At 37.1% G+C, this 10,361-nt stretch overlaps 1 protein-coding gene across 1 annotated transcript in view; it reads right to left on the bottom strand.

The window, feature by feature from the left end:
- Positions 1-6,182, bottom strand: part of ADGRL2 (adhesion G protein-coupled receptor L2) — a 295,989-nt gene extending 289,807 nt beyond the window's left edge. Inside the window, exon 1 of the mRNA XM_043877657.1 lies at positions 5,985-6,182. The gene's annotated coding sequence lies outside the window, so the exon portion shown is untranslated. The remainder of the gene's footprint in view (positions 1-5,984) is intronic.
- Between the last annotated feature and the right edge of the window lie 4,179 nt (positions 6,183-10,361).

Genomic DNA, 10,361 nt, shown 5'->3' on the forward strand with positions numbered 1-10,361 from the left:
GCTTCAACAGTATGTGAACCATGAACTTCCAGATGTCCAAGCTGGTTTTGAAAAAGGCAGAGGAGCCAGAGATCATATTGCCAACATCTGTTGGATCATTGAAAAAGCAAGAGAGTTCCAAAAAAACATCTACTTCCGCTTTATTGACTATGCCAAAGCCTTTGACTGTGTGGATCACAACAATTATGGAAAATTCTGAAAGAGATGAATACCAGACCACCTGACCTGCCTCTTGAGAAATCTGTGTGCAGGGCAGGAAGCAACAGTTAGAACTGGACATGGAACAACAGACTGCTTCCAAATCAGGAAAGGAGTACAGCAAGGCTGTATATTGTCACTCTGCTTATTTAACTAATATGCATAGTATATCATGAGAAATGCTGGGCTGGATGAAGCACAGCTGGAATCAAGATTGCCAGGAGAAATATCAATGACCTCAGATATGCAGATGCCACCACCCTTATGGCAGAAAGTGAAGAAGTAAAGAGCCTCTTGATGAAAGTGAAAGAGGAGATGAAAATGTTGACTTAAAACTCAACATTCAGAAAACTAAGATTGTGTCATCTGGTCCCATCACTTCATGGCAAATAGATGGGGAAACAATGGAAACAGTGACAGGCACTATTTTTTTGGGCTCCAAAATCACTGCAGATGATGACTGCAGTCATGAAATTAAAAGACACCTACTCCTTGGAAGAAAAGTTACGACCAACCTATACAGCATATTAAAAAGCAGAGACATGACTTTGCCGACAAAGGTCCATCTAGTCTAAGCTATGTTTTTTCCAGTAATCATGTATGGATGTGAGAGTTGGACTAATAAGAAAGCTGAGCACTGATGAATTGATGCTTTTGAACTGTGATGTTGGAGAAGACTCTTGAGAGCCCCTTGAACTGCAAGGAGATCCAACCAGTATATCTTAAAGAAAATCAGACCTGAATATGCATTGGAAGGACTGATGCTGAAGCTGAAGCTTCAATACTGTGCCCACCTGATGTGAAGAACTGATTCATTTGAAAAGTCCCTGATGCTGGGAAAGATTGAAGGCTGGAGGAGAAGGGGACAACAGAGGATGAGATGGTTGGATGGCATCACCCACTCAATGGACATGAATTTGAGTAAACTCCAGGAGTTGGTGATGGACAGGGAGCCCTGGTGTGCTGCAGTCCATGTGGTTGCAAAGAGTCAGACATGACTGAGCGACTGAACTGAACTGAAGCTCTTCTGTGCATTGATTATCTCCCCACAGTTTCTTTCTCAGTGGAGAATGCCAGGATGCTAAACCATAAAGAACTACTTCAGGTGTACTGATATTGAAGAATGCAAACTTATAGACTGTTTCATAATTATGAGTTGAGTCCCATTGCTCACTTTACCTTGGCACCAGTTAATGTCTAAGTGAATTTTTTATAGTGACAATTTTCTGTTTCTCCATTGTCCCTCATTTATCTATCTAAAATTGTAAATTATATTTGCTCTACCTTTGTTTAGTAAAAGAAAGTAATTTCTAGTCCATGTCATGACCACCCTTTCCTATAGTCTCTCAGGGAATGGTTTCACCAACATCCTCCCTACATCACGGGCTTTCGACACATATTCTCATGACTTTCCTCACTTCTCCCTCAGATTTTCTCTGTCACCACTGTCTTTTCCTCTTCTTTCTTTGAGTAATATGTTTTAAAATCTCTAAAGCTAGCACAGCTACCTGTACTCTCCCCAACTCCTGCTCCATTAATGACACACTTCCCCTTTAACCCTGACTGCTCCTGTTACACTAGTTATTTTCTCTCCTACAAACACATGGTTAAGTCTCCACTGTTGCTTCACTTCTTCCCCTTCACTTAAAAAAAAAAAAAAAAAAAAAAAGAAATTGTTTGGCTGTGTTGGGTCTTAGTTGCGGCATTCAGGCTCAGTATTTTGTGGTGTGAGAGCAGAGAGCATAGTTGCCCTAAGGCATGTGGGATATTAGTTCCCTGACCAGGGATCAAACCCGAGTCCCCTGCATTGGAAGGCAGATTCTTAACCAGTGGACCGCCAGGGACATCCCCTCCCCTTCACTTTATGAATAGAGATTCCACACATTTCCTATTTCCAATTATTCTCACTTTCATTCTTCTCATTCCCTTGAAATATGCACCCAGCACCCACAAATCTGTGGAGACGGTTCTTGTTGACCTAACTACTGCTGAATCATTAGCTGCGTGTCAGCCTATGAGTTTCACTCTGCAACAATTAGCACACCTGTCTATTCTGAATCAGCATGGTGTGTTGGGCTTCTACACTGGGTTACAGGCTTTCTTCAAGTCTGTGGCTAGAGTTTCCTCATGTTTCCTGAACACTCTCTCTCTCCAGATGAAATCCTCTTATTTCTTCTCTAGACACTTCTCTTTGCTCCCTACCTGTAATTGTTTCATGACATTATTTGCATCATCTCTGAATATGCGTCATTTCATATATGTCACCACAACCTCACACTGGAAGTTGCTTCCTATAGGTAAATTCTTCTGACTTTTTGCTCTCCTGGTAAAGTCACTAGTATATCTGCATATAAAATGTTTTAAAAGTATTTTGATACCAGGCAAGTGGAATTTTCTTAATACATACATATTTGGGGAATTTATTTTTGTTTCATTTTTGTTTGTGTCTTCTGATCATGGGTGTCCAATTATGACTGAACCAAAAGGAAAAATTGTTTGAGCTCAGGCTACTTGGAATTCATAGCTTGTGGAAACCAGTCTTTCCACGTTACTGGGTTCTTACGTCAGGAAGATACCCTTAAGTTCTTTTCACCATCTGGATTTTCTCCTTCCTTCTTGCATATTTTTCATATGTAGGGTGAGAGGGTTATGACCATTCCGAGAATGAAGTGGGAGACTAGGTGGTATGTATGAGTGTTTTCACCGTCACTTTCCTGTTTGTACATAGACATATCCCATACCTGTAGGAAGCCTTTGGCAGTAGAATATTTGAACAGACATTTTAGGATGGAAAGCTCATTCTTTCTAGTCCTTGTTCCTGAACTGATTGAAAACACTGTTGTTCAGACAAATGGTGTGAAGTGTCTGTCCTATATCTTCTATAAGATGTGTCCAGATTTCCTTTTTGGGAAAGTACAGGTTATAGGCTTTTAGAGAAGAGTATTGACAGTCTTCCTCTTCAATCTGTTCTTATAAAACTTTGGAGCTTGCTTGATAGACTGTTTCACATATCCTTTATAGCTTCCATTCAGACCTGGGGCTAGAAGCAGCTCCTTTCATCTTACACAAGAATGGGGTTGAAGAGACCTCAGAGAAGGAATTAGTCTCCCAAATAAGGTAGAAGAACTGCGTGTGTGGAAGGCCACAGATTCAAGTTTCTACAATGTGGGTTTTTACAAGATGATCATTGCTAATAGCATGTATTTCCCAGAGAAACTGAATTAGGTTCCTGCATGCAACTCCTGAGAAAGGAGATGGCAAATGCAGGGTCTGTTGTCTATCTTGCTTACCATAGTATATCCTGTGCTTTGCAGTATCTAACAAAAATAGGAGCTTGATAAATATTTGTAGAATTGAAATGTATAAAAATGTATCAAATACATTGGCAAGGAACTAGTAGCATTGGTAGCAGTAGCAAATTTGGGGGACTTGGTAAATTCCTTATATTTTTGTACCGTTTTCTGAAGAAAGTATCAGATATTTTCTTCTGGTTGTGATTAAGGAAGATGTTTTCCCTAGGGTATTGTCAAAGAAGCTGGGAACTTGGTTGAAACTGATCTCTGCTAAGAGGTTCAGGGGTCGGAATGGAAAACCTCATGTCAGTACATTTTAGGATCAGGTGCTTTTTCAAATTAATCAATTCTTCTCCTGAAACCTCTGATCAATGATGCTAGACACAAGATACTAGATTTGATAAACAAATAGGTAATTCAACTGTGTCCATTGCTTTATTCCTCTTTGGAATTGATATATAATTTACCTTTTCTGAGTATAGTCTCTGGAGAAGGAAATGGCAGTCCACTCCAGTATTCTTGCCTGGAGAATCCCAGGGACGGGAGCCTGGCGGGCTGCCATCAGAGTCACACAGGGTCACACAGAGTTGGACACAACTGACATGATTTAGCAGCAGCGGTGGCAGAGTATAGTCTCGCCAATTACGAAAAACGGCATTTTGGATAACTGCATAAAACGTCAAATAGAAATACCCTATAACTGGTATAAATGTACAGACTTTTGGACTCTGTGGGAGAAGGCGAGGGTGGGGTGTTTCGAGAGAACAGCATAGAAACATGTATATTATCTAGGGTGAAACAGATCACCAGCCCAGGTTGGATGCATGAGACAAGTGCTCAGGCCTGGTGCACTGGGAAGACTCAGAGGGAGTGGGTAGAGAGGGAGGTGGGAGGGGGGATCGGGATGGGGAATACATGTAAATCCATGGCCGATTCATGTCAATGTATGACAAAAACCACTACAATATTGTAAAGTAATTAGCCCCCAACTAATAAAAATAAATGGAAAAAAAACTGGTATAAATGTTACTGACGTCGAATTCATGCTATTGCCATGTGTCGTGCACCCTCAACAGTTTTTTTAAAGCCCAAAACACTTTTATTTTAATCAAGAGGAAAACAAGGTATGTCACAGATAAAAATGATGCACATATTTTTGTGCTTATGATTTAAAGAAAGGAGAAACATCTGAAATCTGTTTGCTAACTACAGTGTAATACAAATTAGCCTGCAGGCACCGTGTGCGCTGCACCCTGTCTGCTTGCCAGCCCCGCTTAGTCCCAATGTATTAATGAGCAAGTGCAAGTATTTGAACAATCAGCATTTCCGCATTTGCATGCAAACTCTCATGCTGTGTAATTATACACAGAACTGGCACTCAGATTAATTAAAGCTGATTTCTCTGTGACTGCAAACTGGTCATATCCTCAGCTTTGCCTTCCTATGAAGTTATCACTCTCCATTCAATGTGACACTTCTGTCCCTGGCATTCTCGGTAATGCTAATATTTGACAATTGTGAATTTGGTAATGTTTTAAATTGCAGCTGACAATGGCTGCATGTTCTTTTGCTTTTCCTTTCCTCCCTATTTCCCCCCTTCTTGTATAAAGATTAAAAAATAGCTTTTGAATGTCTGCTTTGTAATTATCTCAAATAATAATGCAAACAAATTGCATTTATTGTTTTAGCTTGTTTCCTCCCCTCTTATGACTCCACCCACTTGATTAGCACTTACAAACAATTCATCAAATTAAAAAAAATGTTTATTTGATATTAGCAAACAATTATTTTGATGGTTTTGTTCTTAATTTTGAAAAGGCTTTAACAAATGCTGTTTTATTTTAATGGATAAGGATCTCATAATTCAGGATCAGGGAGATTAGGAGAGAAAGAAGCAGCAATAACTGCTAGATTTGATTAAGACTTTTTGAATCTTCATCAAACAGAGAAGTATTGCAATGGAGACCACTATTTGCTAAAGAGCTCCGTAAACATTACCTTCTAGGGAAGAAGGCTTTCCTTGGCTCTTCCACAATAAAGCCATCTCCCTTTGGTTTCTCGGTTCCTCTGAAGGAACTGTTTCTGTGACAATTTCTTTGAAAATATATCCTTAGAGCAATTATGATATTGTCATGATTCTCTTTTCATAAATTTAAATCAGTGAGTACAGGTGGCTATGAAAATCATCTTCATATAGAGCCCTGAAAGATGATCTGCTTTGACACATTCTTCTGAGATCAAGACTTAGCACTCAACCTCAGCTCACCATCTCCCCATTTCTCTATATCCTATTAGCCAGAAACAGCACACACTATTACAGGGGCCAAATGTCTCTTTTCAGAGCAGGCACCAAACAATTCTATCCTTTGAGTTCAAGATCCTGAAATGCACTGCCAAGAAGATGGTCTCAAATAATCTACATTTGAAAGGGAAGATTGAGTTGGAACTCTCCTTATAATCTCTAGTGATCACAAGAGACATAATTGCCCTTACCTTATCTGTAGTACTTCTGGGTCCACATAGAGCATCAGTTAACAAGCTCCCTTCAAATTCCAATTGGCATACAAGTGAGAAAAGAGTATCTTTCCTGAAGAGACTGTGGGGAGATCACAGTCACAAAACTATCGCTGTGATCCGAAGTCTTCCCTTCTGTCTTGTCACGAATTTCCTATGCAGACAGGTGTCCTATTGGCATGAATTTCATTGCCAATTACACTTTAAGAGTGGGCGTGGCTTGAGCATGTAGCCAGTTCCACCTGTCTCTAAACCCTCATAACCTTCATTGCTTTCAATATTTCGCTCAAGTACCCAGTGACTTCATGAGTTACCCACGCACCGGACCCGACTAACAGAGGTGTGGGAACAGTATCGGGTTAAGCAGCACCGTCATTGTAGTACACAATGCTCATTGCTACTGGCAAATACCTATTTGCTGACTCAGGATTGGATTGCTCTGAGCAGGACTAGGCAGTTCTACTGCTTTCTGTTTGTTTCCTCTTTAGAAACTATCCTCTTCTACTAACCATTTAGCAAAACTAGATTTTTTTTTATATTCATTCCTTAAGAATATAGCCTCTTTAAGCATAGAGAATTACTACTATATTTTAACCTTTTTAAAAACAAGCACTTGCAAAACAAAAGACAAAGAAAATTGGAATTCCTCCAATAATTAAAATGAACATCACTATATATGCTGTCCATTTTGCTCTTAAATTTTCTGATAGCAAATCAAATAGTTGTTTCTTTTACTTCTTAAAAGAAAAAGATAGTAGGAGAAATGCTTTGTAAACATCTTTAGGAAAAGGGAAGCTTTTATTCTTTATTGTGTATTAGACTAGTTGGCATTCAATGTTGTTTTAATTGATGGTGGTATTTTTAAAAAGTTGATTGGCTACATATTTCTTTATAGGCATATGCATAAATGAAATTCAGGTATGGAAATAATAAGCATTTAAAAACATGCCAAAATTTTAAGTGTAACATGATCAGAACAAAGTCTAGAAAATATGGGTCTCAATATGTATAAATGGTATGTCTTTGACATACAGTTTCTACCCACTTTATCAACGTACTCTGGAAGTGGTGGGATATTAATTTTCTCAGGCCTCTCAGTTCCTCAGTGACATTTAAATCAAGCAAATTGTTTTTTTTGGGGGGGATTGATTTATTTTCAAATATCAAAGTTTGCTCCAATATCCTACCCAAAGTGGGAATTTCTATATAATATTGCTTTTTCTTCAACTTGCCCACCATCTAGCATAAAATTGATGTGTGGTGATATTCAATAAATTTTTGCTAAATAAATGTTTAGCTGTACATTTTAACTGTGATGTGAACATTGTAAATGATATAAATCAAGTAACCTGCAAAATCTTGAAGACTTTCTTTCTAAACAGACTTCATACAGATTTGCACATAAATGTGAGTGGTAATCATTTGCTAAATAAATTGAAATTAAAGAACTTTGAAGAGAATACATTAAGTCTAAGACAATTCACCCTTACTTTAAACAGAGAGCTTCCTTATTTTTGACAAATATTTTCCTAAATTGTCTATTCTTTGGTATGAATTTTTTCTGAAGCTTCATGAGGTTTTGAGGATAAATTTAATCCCTATTCCACATGAAAGTTGTACAAATATTTGAAAAATGGCTATCATTTTCTCCTAAGTCTACTCTTTTTTCAAAGTGAACATTCCTTTAATCATTCTAATATGAGGTGGCTTTTTAAGGCCTCTCACCATATTGGATGGATTCCAGTTTGTCCATGTCTGTTCTAAATGTGGCATCAGAACTGAATGCATTGCTTGAGATGTGGTCTAATTATGCAAAGTAAATGGGTGCTGATGCCTGCCTTATTCTGGACTATGTTTATAACAATTCAGAATTTTACGAAGGCAGGAAACGTACTCTGAGGAAGGGTTAGTATCATTATCATATTTTTAGTTGTTAAGCTTCTATAAAACTAAAATTTCAAATCTTTTTTATATCAAATTCTGTCTAATCAAATCTCTTGCAACTTCTTGTTGCAACTGATGATTTGGACGGAAATCACTGACTTTCTATCCATTCATACTAGAGCTTATTGGCCCATTGTTCTAATTATTTGTGGCAGTTTTGAATCTTGATTTTGCTAACCAGAGTCTTGAATTTCATATTTCATTTTGTGCCATTCTTTAAAAGGCATCTGAATGGCTATGATGAGTCTGGCAGTGATGATACCAAAAGCAAGAAAGACCTGGTCATTTTCCCAAAAGAGCCCACAGGAATAGCAAGGAGACTGCCAATGTAATTATTTTCATTTCTTTCAAATAAGTATGGAAGAAAGTGCTAATACACCTCTCAGAAATCTCTCTTCAGGTTGAAGATTATCAATCAGCCTTTGCTAATGAGGATAAAGTACTGCACCTGTCATTTTTATTGAGTACTTATTTAAAATAGGTAAAAAAGCCCTTCACGTACATTTTGCATTTAAGAAGCATGATGTTTTTGTGACATAGTTTTAAACCCTCACTACAGTTGAAGGGCTTAAGGTTCAGGAGTTTATGCAACTTTTGCAAATTTGCATAGCTGATAATTTGCAGGGCTTCAATTTGAACCCCCAAAACTATGTTACTCCAAAGTTCATACTTAGATACTCAAAGAGGTAATTCTGCCATTTAAAAAAATTTCCTAACCATATTATAAACTAGCTCTAATTTATCTTCTAAGAATGTCTGAGTATTTTGATTGAAAGACTTACCAAATTTAAACTCTCTTTTGAATATAAAAGTAAATCAGTTTGCTTGGAATTGTTGTTTTCTTAGTGAATCCGTATTGGTTCTTAATAGTCATTACCATCTTCTTAAAATGCTCACTTTTACTTTGATATTCCTGTCTAAATTTTGCTAGGGATTCAAACTCACTGGTTGGCAGTTCACAGAATCTTTCTTTCGTAATAAAATTAGGTCAGTGTCCACATAAAAATAACTGGCAAAGGTTCTATGGATACATCTGAAGTTCTTTCTTTCCTGAAGACAGTAGGACATATTTATGTAGCTATCATCTTCACCTTCCTGGGATTCACTTCCTGTAATGGCACTTATTAAAAGTAAGTGAAGACTGAATTGTTCTGCACAGTCTTACACTTAAGACACACTTCAAAAGTATTTGTTGAAGAAAATCTACATACTGGAGAGGAAAAAAAGCTCCACAAACCTGTTTTATAAGAAAGAAAAAAGACCACTATTTTTTGCCTTCTCAGGAGGAGAAATACTTATATCACACACGAATGATTCTTTTGTTAAGGAAAACAAGTAGGCAAATCTGGACAAGGCACTCTGGTGGAGAACGTCAAGTCTTTTGAGGCATAGCCCGACAGACAGCACTGGATAGACAGAGCTAAATTTCTCCATAATGAATTATAAACAACTTGTCAGTCTGGGAAACAAGACTTGGACATGGGAAGAAGGGAAGAGATATGAAAAGTGTGGTGGTGTGAGGTGTTGCCCAAGAACATGGCAGAAAGCCCAGAGAATAACACAGGACTACAGCCAGGGAAGAATTCTGAAACAGCTCACATTGAAATCTCGAAACATAGCTGCTTCAGGAGTGTGCTAACCCAAGTGGTGACACTGGAATGATAATATAGAATAAGGTCCTTTTCTCCAAGATCGAAATACAGTGAATGATCTCAATTTTGTAAATGAAAAGTATCTTTAGAAGAGGAAATAGCTTCTGTTTTTTTTTTTTTGAGCACTTTTATTATTTCAGTTTGAGTGGGTATTAGAAAATACTAAAACCCTTGTTGTCTTATAATTTTCTATTAATATGACTTTTTCCTAATTGTACTTTTATTATAGCATATTTTCAAGAGTATGTTAGTTCTTTTATAGAATAGATTTTTATTACATAGAAAGTCTTAAGGTTATTTCTAATAGATTAGTGTAGAAGAATGGAAAGTATGTTATCAAGAGAATGTTGAGCCCCCTAAGTGTGAAATATTTTTGAAAAGATTATTTCATTCTACCTAGAAAAGACTAACATATCAATTTTATATGAATTTCATAGGAATAATAAAAAAACTAGTAGACGTAAAAGACGTTTTGAGACAATATTTTTCCAGAGAACATTGTGATATAATCTCAACATTTCTAAAATATTTTAATAAAATGAACATCTGTTAATAAAAATACATTTTGATGGGTAAAATTAGCTTATATTATTAAGAGATATGCATATTTGTGTATATGTAACAGAAAATTTAAGATTCACAATTTTAATAACTGAAAGTGAAAACTTTGTTGCTGGGAATGTTCTCTTTGGTAATATGCAGTATTGGAAGCATCAGCAGAGTAGTATTATGCTAATGCATTATGTCTGAAAGATGAACC

This window comes from Cervus elaphus, chromosome 20, assembly GCF_910594005.1.
Source record: "Cervus elaphus chromosome 20, mCerEla1.1, whole genome shotgun sequence".
Lineage (NCBI taxonomy): Eukaryota > Metazoa > Chordata > Mammalia > Artiodactyla > Cervidae > Cervus > Cervus elaphus.